The sequence below is a fragment of the Vipera berus genome (genome assembly GCF_964194415.1).
Source record: "Vipera berus genome assembly, chromosome: 1".
Taxonomy (NCBI): Eukaryota; Metazoa; Chordata; class Lepidosauria; order Squamata; family Viperidae; genus Vipera; species Vipera berus.
The window spans coordinates 168501298-168516268 of NC_138202.1; the positions used below are offsets into that span (position 1 = coordinate 168501298).

Here is a 14971-nt window from a genome sequence, read left to right on the forward strand (position 1 = left end):
CTTAAACTTGTTAATTCAAATAAATTTGGTTAGAGAAGTGATCCGAGAACTGATAAGATAATTCTTAAATTCATTGTATTAAACTAGCATTTCAGATACCCTTGACACATTTATTAAGTAAGATGCCTTGAGATTTTTCTGTTTTTCTGCTGCCATTTAAATTTCAAAAGTGGATAGGTATATTGCTTTTTTACTTTGAATAATGAAAGAGTCATATATTTGCTCAGCTCTTAAGGGCTATAAAACTTATTTATAATACTACCATCTAATATTCTTACTATCTGTTTTCTTTCTACCTCTACCCCTTATTTATTCTCCTAGAAAATTCTCTGTCTTTCCCAATGTTGGTTCTCCAATCCTTGACTAATGTAAGTGGTAATGTAGAAAAGCATTATTTGGTTCCATTCCTATTAAATCAGATATTAAACAAGGAAGCTTTGGAATAGTAAATACTCTCCCCAAAGTGGTGATATATTATAAGTCACCCCTGAAAAGCTGTACATTTCTAATATTTTTATTCTTTTGAATGCAAATAAATAATTCTTAAAATCATCCGTTGATGATCAGTTCACTTTCTAATAAGCTGATTTTTCTATTTATTTCTTTCAGCAAATTCACCATTAACTGAAAAATAGGAAACAATTGCCTGAAGTCAAATATGTGGACAAAAAAGTGAATTATTACTCCTGAAAACAAACAACTATTTTGATCCTTGATATAAATCTGAGCTTATCACGGTAAGAATTTCATTCTTTGTATTGACTTTTTGTTAATGTTTATACAGGTAGTCCTCTACTTACAACAGTTCATTTAGTGGACCATTTGAAAAGAGACTTATGACCTTTTTTCACACATGATCATTGCAACATCCCCATGCTCACATGATCAAAATTCAGACACTTGGCAACTGGCTCATATTTATGACAGTTGCAGTGCCCCAGGGTCATATGATCATTTTGTGTGACCTTTTGACCAGCAAGATCAATTCACTTAACAACCATGTTACTAACCTAACAACTGCAGTGATTCAACTTAACAACTGTGGCAGGACAGGTCATAAAATGGGTCAAAATTCATTTAATTGTCTCACTTGGAAACAGAACTTTTGGGCTCAATTGTGGTCATAAGTTGAGGACTACCAATGTATTGGAAGTAATTACATGGATAAAATTTGCAAATGATTACTATGACTTGTTAATTCCATTCTGTTCAGTGCTACTCTTTAATGTATCATTCTTGTCCCCAGACAAATTGCTGAAATACTCTCTTCAGAAGTCTTCCATTTCAGTTTCATCCCTAATGGATTTTATTTTTTTTAATACTATTCACTCTTCTTTGACTGTATTCTTTGTAGCTACCATTTTCTCACAGTCTAATCCAAAGCAAAAAAAAAATGAACTCCTAGTTACTTGTAAGAAGACTTCTTAATTATCTTGCATTATATTGTCTTTTAATGATTACTACTCTGATCCTATTTTTTCTGTTCTTCCTCAAATGATTTTGCACATGCTATGGCATTGAAGAGGTTAGCACAAGAGCACCTCCATGGGTAGAAAATTTAAATGTGGTCCTAAATCCTTCTCCTGTTGTCACTGTCAATTTCCCTGCTGTCATGGATTGGATTGACTTTGAAACTGTAATTCTGTTTTGAGAGAAAATTTCAAGACTGGAAGACAGGCTTGAAATTCAAGAAGATTTGAGATCAACTTGTGAGTGCTTAGTTTTACATGCTTTTTCTGTTTCCTGCAAGTGATTAGCACCACACCATTATTTTCATGGCACTTTAGTCTGAGAGAGTTGCATTAGGCTTTAGGACTATACAACAAGTCTTCTGTCACCTTATAGGTTATACGAAAATTAGTATCTATTACAAGATTAGAAAATTTTGGCGCTAAACTAGTGCTAATCAAGCTGTAATAAATTAAAGAAAATATTATAAAGTACTCTATTTACCTCAGACTGTGAGCAAATTACTCTATTTTGACTAGCCTAATTATGGACTCTGTGTGTTTTTATCAAAACATATTTATACTTTTCCAATTTTGCTGCATATGTTCAGTATAATTTGACATATTTAAGTGTTTCTCCAAATGATTTTAATCAAAGTTTAACATAATCCCATTTTAGCTTTACTTGAAAACATTTATCCAAGACATCTTGCTCCTGCTTCTTCTTTTGCTTTCCATTAAAAGAAAAAAAAAACCCTTCATGGATTACTGCCTTGTCGTGGCGAAGGGGCTTGCGTAATTCAATGAAGCTATGAGCTATGCCGTGCAGGGCCACCCAAGACGGACAGGTCATAGCTGAGAGTTCTGACAAAACGTGATCCACTGGAGAAGGAAATGGCAACCCACTCCAGTATCTTTGCCATGAAAACCCTATGGACAGTACCAAAAGGCAAAACGATATGACGCTGGAAGATGAGCCCCTCAGGTCGGAAGGCGTCCAATATGCTACTGGGGAAGAGCAGAGGGCTAGTACTAGTAGCGCCAGAAAGAATGAAGCGACTGGGCCAAAGCCGAAAGGACGCTCAGCTGTGGATATGTCTGGTAGTGAAAGGAAAGTCCGATGCTGTAAAGATTTTTTCTCCATAGGAACCTGGAATGTAAGATCCATGAATCAAGGAAAGCTGGACGTGGTCAAACAAGAGATGACAAGACTGAACATCGACATCTTAGGTATCAGCGAACTAAAATGGACAGGAATGGGTGAATTTAATTCAGATGACCATCAGGTATACTACTGTGGGCAAGAATCCCTCAGAAGAAATGGAGTAGCCTTCATAGTCAATAAAAGAGTAGGAAAAGCAATACTGGGATACAATCCTCAAAATGACAGAATGATCTCAGTTCGAATCCAAGGCAAACCATTCAATATCACAGTAGTCCAAGTCTATGCCCCAACCACCGGTGCTGAAGAGGATGAAATTGACCGGTTCTATGAAGCCCTACAGCACCTTATAGAACTAACACCAAAAAATGATGTCCTTATCATCATGGGGGATTGGAATGCTAAAGTAGGAAGGCAAAAGGTAACCAGAATAACAGGCAAGTTTGGCCTTGGAGTACAAAATGAAGCAGGGTACAGGCTGATAGAATTTTGTCAAGAGAATACGATGGTCATAGCAAACACCCTTTTCCAACAACCCAAGAGACGGCTCTACACATGGACATCACCAGACGGTCAACACAGAAATCAGATTGACTATGTACTCTGCAGCCAAAGATGGAGAAGCTCTATACAGTCAATAAAAACAAGACCAGGAGCTGACTGTGGCTCAGACCATGAGCTTCTTGTTGCAAAGTTTAAGCTTAAACTGAAGAAAGTAGGGAAAAGCACTAGGCCAGTCAGGTATGAATTAAATCATATCCCTGTTGAATATACAGTAGAGGTGACAAATAGATTTAAGGAATTAGATCTGATAGACAGGGTGCCTGAAGAACTATGGACAGAGGTTTGCAATATTGTACAAGAGGTAGCAACCAAAACCATCCCAAAGAAAAAGAAATGCAAGAAAGCAAAATGGCTGTCTGAGGAAGCTTTGCAAATAGCTGAGGAAAGGAGGGAAGCAAAAGGCAAGGGAGAAAAAGAAAGATACACCCAATTGAATGCAGAATTCCAGAGAATAGCTAGAAGAGATAAGAATGACTTCTTAAATGAACAGTGCAAAGAAATTGAAGAAAACAATAGAATAGGGAGGACCAGAGATCTTTTCAAGAAAATTGGAGAGATGAAGGGAACGTTCAATGCAAAAATGGGCATGATAAAGGACCAAAATGGCAGGGACCTAACAGAGGCAGAAGAGATTAAGAAGAGGTGGCAAAATTACACAGAAGAACTATACAAGAATGAGCTTAACATCCCTGATAACCACAATGAGGTGGTCACTGACCTCGAGCCAGACATCCTAGAATGTGAAGTGAAGTGGGCCTTAGAAAAGCTGAGCAACAACAAAGCTAGTGGAGGTGACAGTATTCCAGCTGAGCTATTCAAAATCTTAAAAGACGATGCAGTAAAAGTGCTACACTCAATTTGCCAGCAAATTTGGAAAACTCAACAGTGGCCACAGGATTGGAAAAGATCAGTTTACATTCCAATTCCAAAGAAAGGCAGTGCCAAAGAATGTTCAAACTATCGCACCATTGCACTCATTTCTCATGCTAGTAAAGTTATGCTTAAAATCCTACAAGCTAGATTCCAGCAGTATGTGGATTGAGAACTACCAGAAGTACAGGCAGGATTTCGAAGAGGCAGAGGAACTAGAGATCAGATTGCCAACATACGCTGGATCATGGAAAAAGCTAGAGAGTTCCAGAAAAACATCTACTTCTGCTTCATTGACTATGCTAAAGCCTTTGATTGTGTGGATCATAACAAACTGTGGCAAGTTCTTAAAGAGATGGGAGTACCAGAACATCTTATTTGTCTCTTGAGAAACCTATATGCGGGCCAAGAAGCAACAGTGAGAACTGGACACGGAACCACTGATTGGTTCAAAATTGGGAAAGGAGTCCGGCAAGGCTGTATACTGTCGCCTTGCCTATTTAACTTATATGCAGAGCACATCATGAGAAAGGCAGGGCTAGATGAATCAAAAGTTGGAATTAAGATTGCTGGAAGAAATATCAACAACCTAAGATATGCAGATGATACCACTCTAATGGCAGAAAGTGAAGAGGAACTGAAGAGTCTCTTGTTGCGAGTGAAGAAGGAGAGTGCAAAAGTTGGGTTGAAACTAAACATTAAGAAAACTAAGATCATGGCATCCGGCCCTCTTAATTCCTGGCAAATAGATGGGGAAGAAATGGAGGTAGTGACAGATTTTATTTTCCTGGGCTCCAAGATCACTGCAGAGGGGGACTGTAGTCAAGAAATTAAAAGACGCTTGCTCCTAGGGAGGAAAGCCATGGCAAATCTAGACAGCACACTAAAAAGCAGAGACATCACCCTGTCAACAAAAGTGCGTATAGTCAAGGCTATGGTCTTCCCAGTTGCAATGTATGGCAGTGAAAGCTGGACCATAAGAAAGGCTGAGCGCAAAAGAATTGAGGCCTTTGAACTCTGGTGCTGGAGAAGACTCCTGCGAGTCCCTTGGACTGCAAGGCGATCAAACCGGTCAGTCCTAGAGGAGATCAACCCTGACTGCTCTTTAGAAGGCCAGATCCTGAAGCTAAAACTCAAATACTTTGGCCACCTAATGAGGAGGAAGGACTCACTGGAGAAGAGCCTAATGCTGGGAAAGATTGAGGGCAATAGAAGAAGGGGACGACAGAGAATGAGGTGGCTGGATGGAGTCACTGAAGCAGTAGGCGTGAGCTTAACTGGACTCCAGAAGATGGTAGAGGACAGGAAGGCCTGGAGGAACATTGTCCATAGGGTCGCGATGGGTCGGACACGACTTCGCAACTAACAACAACAACAAAAGAAAACATGATGAGACTACTTACAAGGAAATTTTAAGTTTGGAAAGGAATATTTGGTGCTTGAAATCATATAGTTTCTTGCGAGAAGAGAAGGTTGTTCAGACTTGGTTTCAATATATTCAGTTACAGGCCAGGTGGAAAGAAGACCAAAAAAATGGATTTGCAACGACTGATGAAAATTTGATAAAGCAAATTAGAAATCAAGGACCAGCACATATTAAACGGATATATCTTGCATTGATAGAGATCGATTCAGAAACAGAGCTTGTTAAGGATTGTATGATAAAATGGGCCCAAAACATTCAGGAAGTTATTACAATGGACACGTGGGAAAAGATCTGGGTGAGGAATGTAAAATTCACTCAAGCTCAAAGTTTAAGAGAGAACTTTTACAAAATGTTTTATAGATGGCATCTAGATCCTAAAAAGCTTGCAAGTATGTATCCGAATTATCAGCCTAAATGTTGGAGGTGTGGTGATGAAGAGGCAACATATTTTCACATATGGTGGACATGTAAAAAGGTCAAGGCTTTTTGGATAAAAGTCTGGTGGAATATGCAGAAGATTTTTAAACGGAGGATAAAGTTTTGTCCGCAATTTTTTTTGTTGGGAATAATTGTTGACGCTACAGTTGTGGACTCTAAGTTGATGCTGAATTTAGTTACGGCAGCAAGACTTTTGATAGGTCAATATTGGAAGAAAGAGGAACTGCCGACTATACAAGAGTGGATTTTAAAGGTTTCCGACTTGGCAGAGATGGCGAAGATTTCGGCCTATTTGAAAGATTACTCGCAAGAACATTATATTATGGAATGGAGAAAATGGATTGAGTTTATCCAGAATAAGTATAGGGTCAAGAAGTTTTATCTAGCATTTGAATAAGTCTTCTTTCGTTTTCTTTTTTCTTTTTTTATTTTGTCTTCTATATATATTTAATAATGCTAAGTTTTGTTTGATCCTATATAAGTTAGAGAGTGATGGATTTTAGAATTTATAGTTGTTAGTATATGGTTGTTTATGATTGCCTTTTTATATATATATACCTTGTATTTAGCTCTGGGAAGTCCGGGGGGGGGAGGGGGGTTAGGGGGAGGTGGGGGGGAGGAGGGAGGGGGGGAGGGGGGGGAAGGGGGGAGGTAGGGAGGGGAGGTAGGGAGGGGGAAGGGGGTTTTTTAAAGGAAAACTGTATTTTTAAAACTTTTCAATAAAAAAAAAAAAAACAACAAAAGAAAAAAAGATAAATAAAAACTCTTCTCAAAATCTTTCCCTAAAATTCAAAGCAAAACAAGCCTGGATGAAATTTGCATTGAACCACAGGAAGCCTTTGTACTTAGCTCTCTGCTCATTGTGTTTCCTCTTAGCAGAGACTTCATATTGTGTAAAATACTGGTTCTACTCCAGTAATGCAATATTGTTAATTGTCTTCCAAACGTTTAGTGAAGGTATGAAATATATAATATGTAAGAATATTTGAATATAGTTGTCCACAACGTACAACCATTCATTTAGCAACCATTCAAAGCTACAATGGCACTGAAAAAAGTTATTTATGACCAGTCCTTGCACTTACAACCACTTCAGTATCCCCATAGTCACATGATCAGAATTTGGGCATTGGCATCCTGGGATCATGTGACTGCTATTTTCCATTCCCAGCTGCCTTCCAACAAGCAAAGTCAATGGGGAGAAAGCTCATTTAACAACCATATGATTTGCTTAATAACTATGGGAATAAAGATTGTAAAATCAGGCATGACTCACTTAAGGACCATCCTGCTTAGCAAGAGAAATTCTAGTCCCAATTCTGGCCATAAATCAAGGACTATCTCTCTATATATACATTCCCTCCCTCCCTCCCTGTCAACAATTATTATTGAGTCTGTGAAGATCAAATAAGTAAAAATGGTTTATTAAAACATGTATTTTGGAGCTATTTATTTATACAGTCCCATATTCAGGGACTCTAAGTGGCATACATCCAATAAAATAATGCAGTCCATAAAATAAATTTCACAATCAATAAATGTAATTAGATTTATATTTATGAAATATAGACTATGTCAAACCAGAGGCTCGGGAGAGATGTAAAGCATATTCTGCCTTAAAATGCATAGCAAACGAGAATGTCCCTGACTTTTTAAAAGCAAAAGATAGGGGGTTATCTTCACCTCAGGAAGGAAGATATTTCACAGGGTGAGGGCTGCAAATGACAAGGCTTATTCTCTGTTCAGATCCAGAATAAAGTGACATTCTAATATAAGAACTGTAAATAAAATCTATATTGATTCTGTTCTTCTGTGATTTTAAGATATGCAGAACACCAATGGATTCATTTTACACAAACAATTTCAACAGTCCCAAAAAATATATGAAAAAGTACATTATGCTTTTAAGATAATTAACACTCATAATTTAATCAAACCAAGCAGGTTATTTCCATAATCTGTCATCAAGTTGGCAATTTCATCTGTATTAAGTCATTTTAAGGTCTTACAAGACTTTTCACTCCATGAACCTGAAAAAAGACAGAGCTCCTTAACTGAGCTTATTCCTGAGAGTATTGAAATATTTCTTACTAATCATTTTAAAATATACACAACCATAAATACTATTCCTTGGAAACCTTATCTAATATTTTCTGATTTATATTTCTTTTCATGTCCATCTTCAATTCAGATATCCCCATGTCATCAGTAATTTAATTTCAAAAGAATTGTTAATAATGAATATCAATACACTGCAATTAAATAAGTAATCATATTTAATTGTATGTGATATTGTATCTATAAGATCAGAGATCAAAAAGGCATTAAAAAGCTAATAATAGATTGTATGGACGTATAGATTAGAAGAGAAAAAAAGAAAAGAAGGTATGTACACATACAGGTATATGTGTGACTATGTATCTATATGATGTATCTATATGATGGGTGGTCAATAAGAGGAATGGAATTGGAGTGTGAAGTCATTTACATCAAAACCATTGTCTTTTAATTATGATTTATAGTGGAACAATTTTTCACTTTTGAAATGATTATCCTCAATGGATCTGTCAACAGAGAGAGTAAGATTTCAGATTAAGGCCAGTATCTGCTGTTGTCAAAGAAGATTAACTCTAAATATGATACATAGAGAACAAGGGTGATAAGTCTCAGTCATTGCATATGAATAGACACAAAGTTGTTCTTAAAAAGGGATGCTGTTAAATCTCTCCTTCGTTATCTTTAGAGATGGGGTGTCAAAACCTGGCAGGTGATTATGCATTTATATGGGACGGATAGTATTGTAGAGGTATCTGAGCCACAGTGGGACAACTTGGCAGAGCCAGCTTGCTGTGACTAACTCACCATGGCCAACTCGCCACAGGACAATTCACTGAGGACAATTTAACAATTCTATTTAATTATTTAAAATATTTTTTTTTAAAAAAAATATTTTTTGCCATTCACATTTCATTCTGTCCCTCTTGCTTGCTTTCTGTTCCACCATCTCTTTGATATTAATGTAATTCTTTCCCCACAGTGAGTTGTCCTCTAGTGAGTTGGCCGTGGTGAATTGTCATAGACCCATCTGGGGATGGAATAAGAAATGTCACTTCAAGTAACAGAGTGGGTAATATGAGGATTTCTTTCTGTCATCTTGTTAGTCAGAAAGCATGGCTTTCTTCAACCCCATCATTAACATAGTATGAAGTAAAAGTTCAGAGTAAGTCATATCAATAACTATTTACATCTTCCAAATGCAGGTGAATTTGTCAGCTAGGATAAGCTGAGTTAAGGACTCTACCATCACCACCAACAGTCCCAGATTTATTTTAGTCATATTTAAAACAGACTCTCATTCTCAGTCCAGCTTGAGCTCCAAAATGAATTTGCCACTGAGGGCAAAGCATGGAGCATAATTCTTAGAAACCTAGATCAAATTTATTCTAATATGGAGGTTTCTTTATACACAGAATTAAGTACCATAAGAAGGTGGCTTAACAGCTGCTACCCACAGTTATAATCTTTGCAGATTTGAATGTTTAGGTATGTATATGTAAGTATAGGGGGACGTGGTGGCTCAGTGGGTTAGGACGCTGAGCTTGTCAATCAGAAAGTTGTCAGTTTGGCGGGTCAAATCCCGAGTGCCGCGTAACAGAGTGAGCGCCTGTTACTTGTCCCAGCTTCTCCCACCCTAGCAGTTCGAAAGCACGTAAAAATGCAAGTAGAAAAATAGGGACCACTACGGTGGGAAGGTAACAGTGTTCCGTGCGCCTTTGGCGCCTAGTCATGCCGGCCACGTGACCACGGAGACATCCTCGGACAAGCGCTGGCTCTTTGGCTTTGAAACGGAGATGAGCACCGGCCCCTAGAGTTGGAAAAGACTAGCACGCATGTGCGGGGGAATCTTTACCTTTACCTTTATGTAAGTATAGATGCTCTTGTGTGTATGCATACACTGTTTAATTTGAAATTTATTTTGATAGTTTGGGGCACTGTACATGTACAGTGAGATCTATGTGCTGCTTCTCAGTTTCCTGTATTTTCCTAGAGTCTTTTCTGGAGGCTTCTTTAGTTTTCTAGAATATATTTTGAGAATATTAAAGGGCCTATCCATATCAAGGGAAAACATCTTCTTATATCAGGGGTGTCAAACTCGTAATGTCACGTGACATGCCCTCAATGGGGTGGGCGTGGTTTCGCCATGACGCATCAGGCCCATGGGCTAGCAGTTTGACACCCCTGCCTTATATTATTGATTAGAAAGGATATACATTGAGTGAATCTATCACTACCCACCATTATGGCATTGTCACATTAATGCAAAACTAGTTAAGCACTTGGCAAAACTGTTTCAATTTCAAGAAAAAGCTATAAGTTATAACATGAATATTGCTTCAGAACAGCTGTTCACTCTGATGTCTTCATTTAAAAAACCACTAGGACTGGTAAGTGCATTGAATAATACCACTCTAACGTGTATGTTCCCTCCATGTCCCTATGAGAACCAGGGCTGGTTCTGGTTCTATAACTATAAATGTTACCTGTGTTGCTATAGTATATCCAGCTTCCCAAAGTTCCTGTACTCGTATCTTGCAGACACTATGTAACTAGATAGCAGCAAACAGGTACAGACTTCTGGATCTGTATAAGAGCGACCTACTTACATTGCTTAAATGGAATGTTTTTCATCTACCATTTGCAGATAGGACCTTAAGCAACTCGGTCATATGCTGTAGCACCTTTTATTCCATTTTCCATGAGTAAAAGTGCCTTAAGTATGCATGTTAAAAACAGAGATTTGAGTATTAAACAAATACGGAATTTTTATTTAGCCTAAAAAAAGAGATTTTCAGAAGAATCTGGTTGCAATTATAACTTAAAAGAAAAGATGTTGCCAATAAATCAGCATTTTTCAGAGTTGTTTATTTATTATATGTGGTTGCATTGCTGATATATTTCCAATTTTAAATTCCTAGGAAGCAGCAGGGCAAATGGAAAGTTACTGAAATTTAACTTCTCTATTGTTGCCTATAGGGATGCGGTGGCTCAGTGGGTTAGGACGCTGAGCTTGTCGATCAGAAGATCGGCAGTTTGGCTGGTTGAATCCCGAGTGCCACGTAACAGAGTGAGCGCCTGTTACTCATCCCAGCTTCTGCCAACCTAGCAGTTCGAAAGCACGTAAAAATGCAAGTAGAAAACTAGGGACCACTACGGTGGGAAGGTAACAGCGTTCCGTGCGCCTTTGGCGTCTAGTCATGCTGGCCACATAACCACAGAGACGTCCTCGGACAAGCCCTGGCTCTTTGGCTTTGAAACGGAGATGAGCACCGGCCCCTAGAGTCGGAAACGACTAGCATGCATGTGCAGGGGAACCTTTACCTTTTTTACTATTGTTGCCTAGTGGTATACTCAAGCATGATGAGATTTATCTAGTACTAGAGAAACCAACTCTAATATCTTCCTCAACCATTTTGCTTTTTGCAGTTTTAACAGAATGTGAGTGAGTTCTTCTAAGCTATTCAGTTTAATAAAGAGGCATAATCTAAAGAACTACTTTTAATGTTGTTCACCATTTCCATAACTTGTGGCTGAGTGTTTTGAACCAGTGCTTCATGATGTAGAAGTCACTACCAGTTTCACTAAAATATAAAACCTTGTTGATCCAACTATTGAAAGGACAGCTTCTGCACAAATTACTGCTCTGGATTTCCAGGACAGATTCTAAATAGTTAATCAAAGCTGTGAAAATATCTTGACCTATCGTTGTTGCCTCAAGCTCTACAACATTTTAAAACAATTACAATCATCATTGTGGTGAATGGGATGTCAGTAATTAAGCTTTCCCGCAAAGGTCTTTTGACCCATCTGGATAGTGTACATTTCCTCACTCTGATTTTTTTTCAACCAGAATGAAGACACTAGTACTATGTAAGAAAGAAGATATTCTTTACTGTTTATTTTGCTTCATATGCAGAAGGAAGAGTCAGTGTCTTCAGTCTCTGCAGTTGCATGATAATTTATATTTTAGCTATGGGTTCTATTACTAAATGGTGGGCTTCTTTTGAGCTGCTTTAGCAAATTTCAAGGTCTGCTTGTTGGAATTTAAAAATTCAAACTTCTAATTGGATCACGATTAATCCCAGAATGACTGGGTGTGGCTGGGAAATATCTCCTAGCTTGCTTCATTTGTTAAACCAAGAATACATTCTGGACAGAATGAAATTCATCACAGTACCTGCTACATCTCAATGCTGGGTAACTATCTGCCTTGTGGGATTTATTATTATGTATGGGTAATCTACAATTAGATCCATAGTCTATGACTGATGGAAACATAATAATTCCAAGTCTTAACCAAGGACATAAGAATTACTAAGTGAGTGTCCACAAATATAGGCAGTGCCATGTCTATTATTATTATTATTATTATTATTATTATTATTATTATTATTATTATTATTATTATTATTATTATTATTATTATTATTATTATTATTATTATTATTATGGTTGGTTGCACAGTCAGCCAGATGTTTAGACTAGTTTTAGAATTGGAATTTTTATCCACCTATTGAGCCCTTCGCAAGAACCTGGCATTGGTGGATATTGTTGTTTGATGGCATTAAACTACATCACGGGATGTAAGTAGTTCGAAATAAATCTGCCTTTTGAAATAAACTGATAATGATTTTGTCAATGCTGATGGAATTCACCTGGGGTTCCAGTTGATTTGGAATTGCAACCTATTATTATTGGTACTTTTTTTTTGCTTTCTTTTGCCATAGACATTTTACTTCAATTTGCAGATCTTGATGTTTTCTGATTTTTTCCAGTTCTTTCTCTTCTCTTCTCTTCTGTCTTCAGGTACTGAAATGTCCACTATTCTGATTTTTTTTTGTCTTTCTTATCAACAATTGTCGATTGTTAAATCTGGGGTCTTTTATGGTAGGTGCTTGTCTGTATGAATTTGAAAGACCCAGAGCACTTTAGCTTCTTCATTTAGCTTTACTGTCCATTTTGTAGTCCTATCAGTCCTTCTTGCAGGCAAATACTATTTCTTGCAGATATTCCAATTTGCCATTGTTGCCCTTTTGTCGTGCTGTTGTAGTCCGTTTGTGTGATCTTGCAGCAGCTGTTTCTTCAGCTTCTTTGCAGAGGCAGTATTTACATACAGAGGCTTTACATACATTTTCTCTTGATTTTCCGGAGCCAGAATTAGCTCCTCTGTCTATTTCTTCAACTTTCCTGCTCTTAGCCATTGCCAGGCCTGGTTGTTATGTGTTTTGCCTGCTAGTTTTGTTTATGTACTGGCCATGCAATGCTTTGCCATGTCTCTTTTTTATTCTTCGCTTGGTCTTTTTTGCACACCAGTTTGATTTCTCCAATATTCAGTAAGCCTTCATGTACTAATTTCAGTGCATCTTCTTCACTGTCCTCCAAACATTATTCCAATGCCCTTTATTCTTTTTCAAGTGTGTAGTGAACGTGCAACATTCCACATCCATACCTCATTTAGGAATGAAAATTATTCAACAGCTGTGCTGCCTTCCTCTACTGCCAACTTCCCCTAGTTTACCTTGACAATTTGAGCTGCTCCTGGCAAGGGTTTAATTTCTTGGGTAGATTTAATTTGCCTTGGGTAGATTTTGGGGTTGAACACTTTATTTTGTATTATAAATCAAAGATTGATTTGCTAGCTTCTGTTATTTCTGATTTTGTATGTTCCAGAACGGATGCATTCTTTTCAGATATCTTGTTGACTTGGGGAATGACTAATCCGGTATGGGGTTTTGTAATTTGCGTTTCACCATATTATTTATAGGAGAGACTCTCCTCAGTTGAAACCAGTCCAGTATGGTTGAATTATTATTATCTGTTTTGTAGTACTCAGAGTAGCAGACATAATGCTGCTGAGAATTTTCTCTAAAACATCCTATGAGGTGGAATGGGTTGAGAATAATTCAGCTAGTCTACCTCCACCTGTCATTTTGTCCTCATCTTTAAATTCGTCTCCTACTTGTTACAACATTTGGGAACTGGTCACAATGTGCAATTCCAGATAACTTCTCTGGCATCCAGTTGGCCATTTACTATTCCTCGTGGATCCACAGTCCTTTCAGTTGCAAACGCTTAAAATCAAAGTTTTGTGGTGCACATGAGGGAATCTCTGTGGCATTCTGGGGATATTCATTGCCTTAAAGTGAGATATTTGTCAAGAGAAATGGCATGGAAATGGAGTAGCTACTCATCTACTAAACCGCTGGGTGAGATCATTCGTGGTTTTGGAGTTGGGTATCATCAGTATGCTGATGATACCCAGCTTTTTATTTCGACCCCAAACCACCCCAGTGATGCCCTCGATGTGATGTCCCGTTGCCTGGAGGCGGTTCGGGTCTGGATGGGGAGGAACAGACTTCAACTCAACCCCGACAAGACTGAGTGGCTGTGCATACCGGCATCCCGGGATATTCAGAACATTCCATCTCTTTCCATGGGGGGTGAACTATTGCCCCCCGTAGATAGGGCTCGCAACTTGGGAGTCCTCCTAGATTCACGGCTCACTCTGGAAGACCATATAGTAGCTGTGACTAGGGGGGCCTTCGCCCAGGTTCGCCTGGTGTGCCAGTTGCGGCCCTATCTAGACCGGGATGCCTTATGTACGGTCACTCACGCGCTCGTGACCTCTCGTCTGGACTACTGCAACGCTCTCTACATGGGGCTGCCCTTGAGGACCACTCGGAGGCTCCAACTGGTACAGAATGCAGCCGCGAGAGTTGTGTTGGGAGTCTCCCGATACTCCCATGTTACACCTCTGCTCCGTGAGCTGCATTGGTTACCAGTTGTCTTCCGGGTGAGATTCAAGGTACTGGTAATGGTGTTTAAGGCCCTACATGGCATGGGTCCGGAGTACCTTAGGGAGCACCTGCTGCCGGCATCAACTTCCCTCCGCCCTGTGCGCTCCCACAGAGAGGGACTCCTCAGGGTGCCACCGATCAGAGAATGTCGATTGGTGGCCCCCAGGGGGAGGTACTTCTCTGTGGGCGCCCCGGAGCTATGGAATCG

The 14971-nt window shown here is 38.7% G+C and overlaps 1 protein-coding gene across 1 annotated transcript in view; it reads left to right on the forward strand.

Annotated features, from left to right (window-relative positions):
• Positions 1-14971, forward strand: part of GULP1 (GULP PTB domain containing engulfment adaptor 1) — a 150829-nt gene that overhangs the window by 59919 nt on the left and 75939 nt on the right. The window contains exon 2 of the mRNA XM_081314156.1: positions 610-737. The gene's annotated coding sequence lies outside the window, so the exon portion shown is untranslated. The remainder of the gene's footprint in view (positions 1-609; positions 738-14971) is intronic.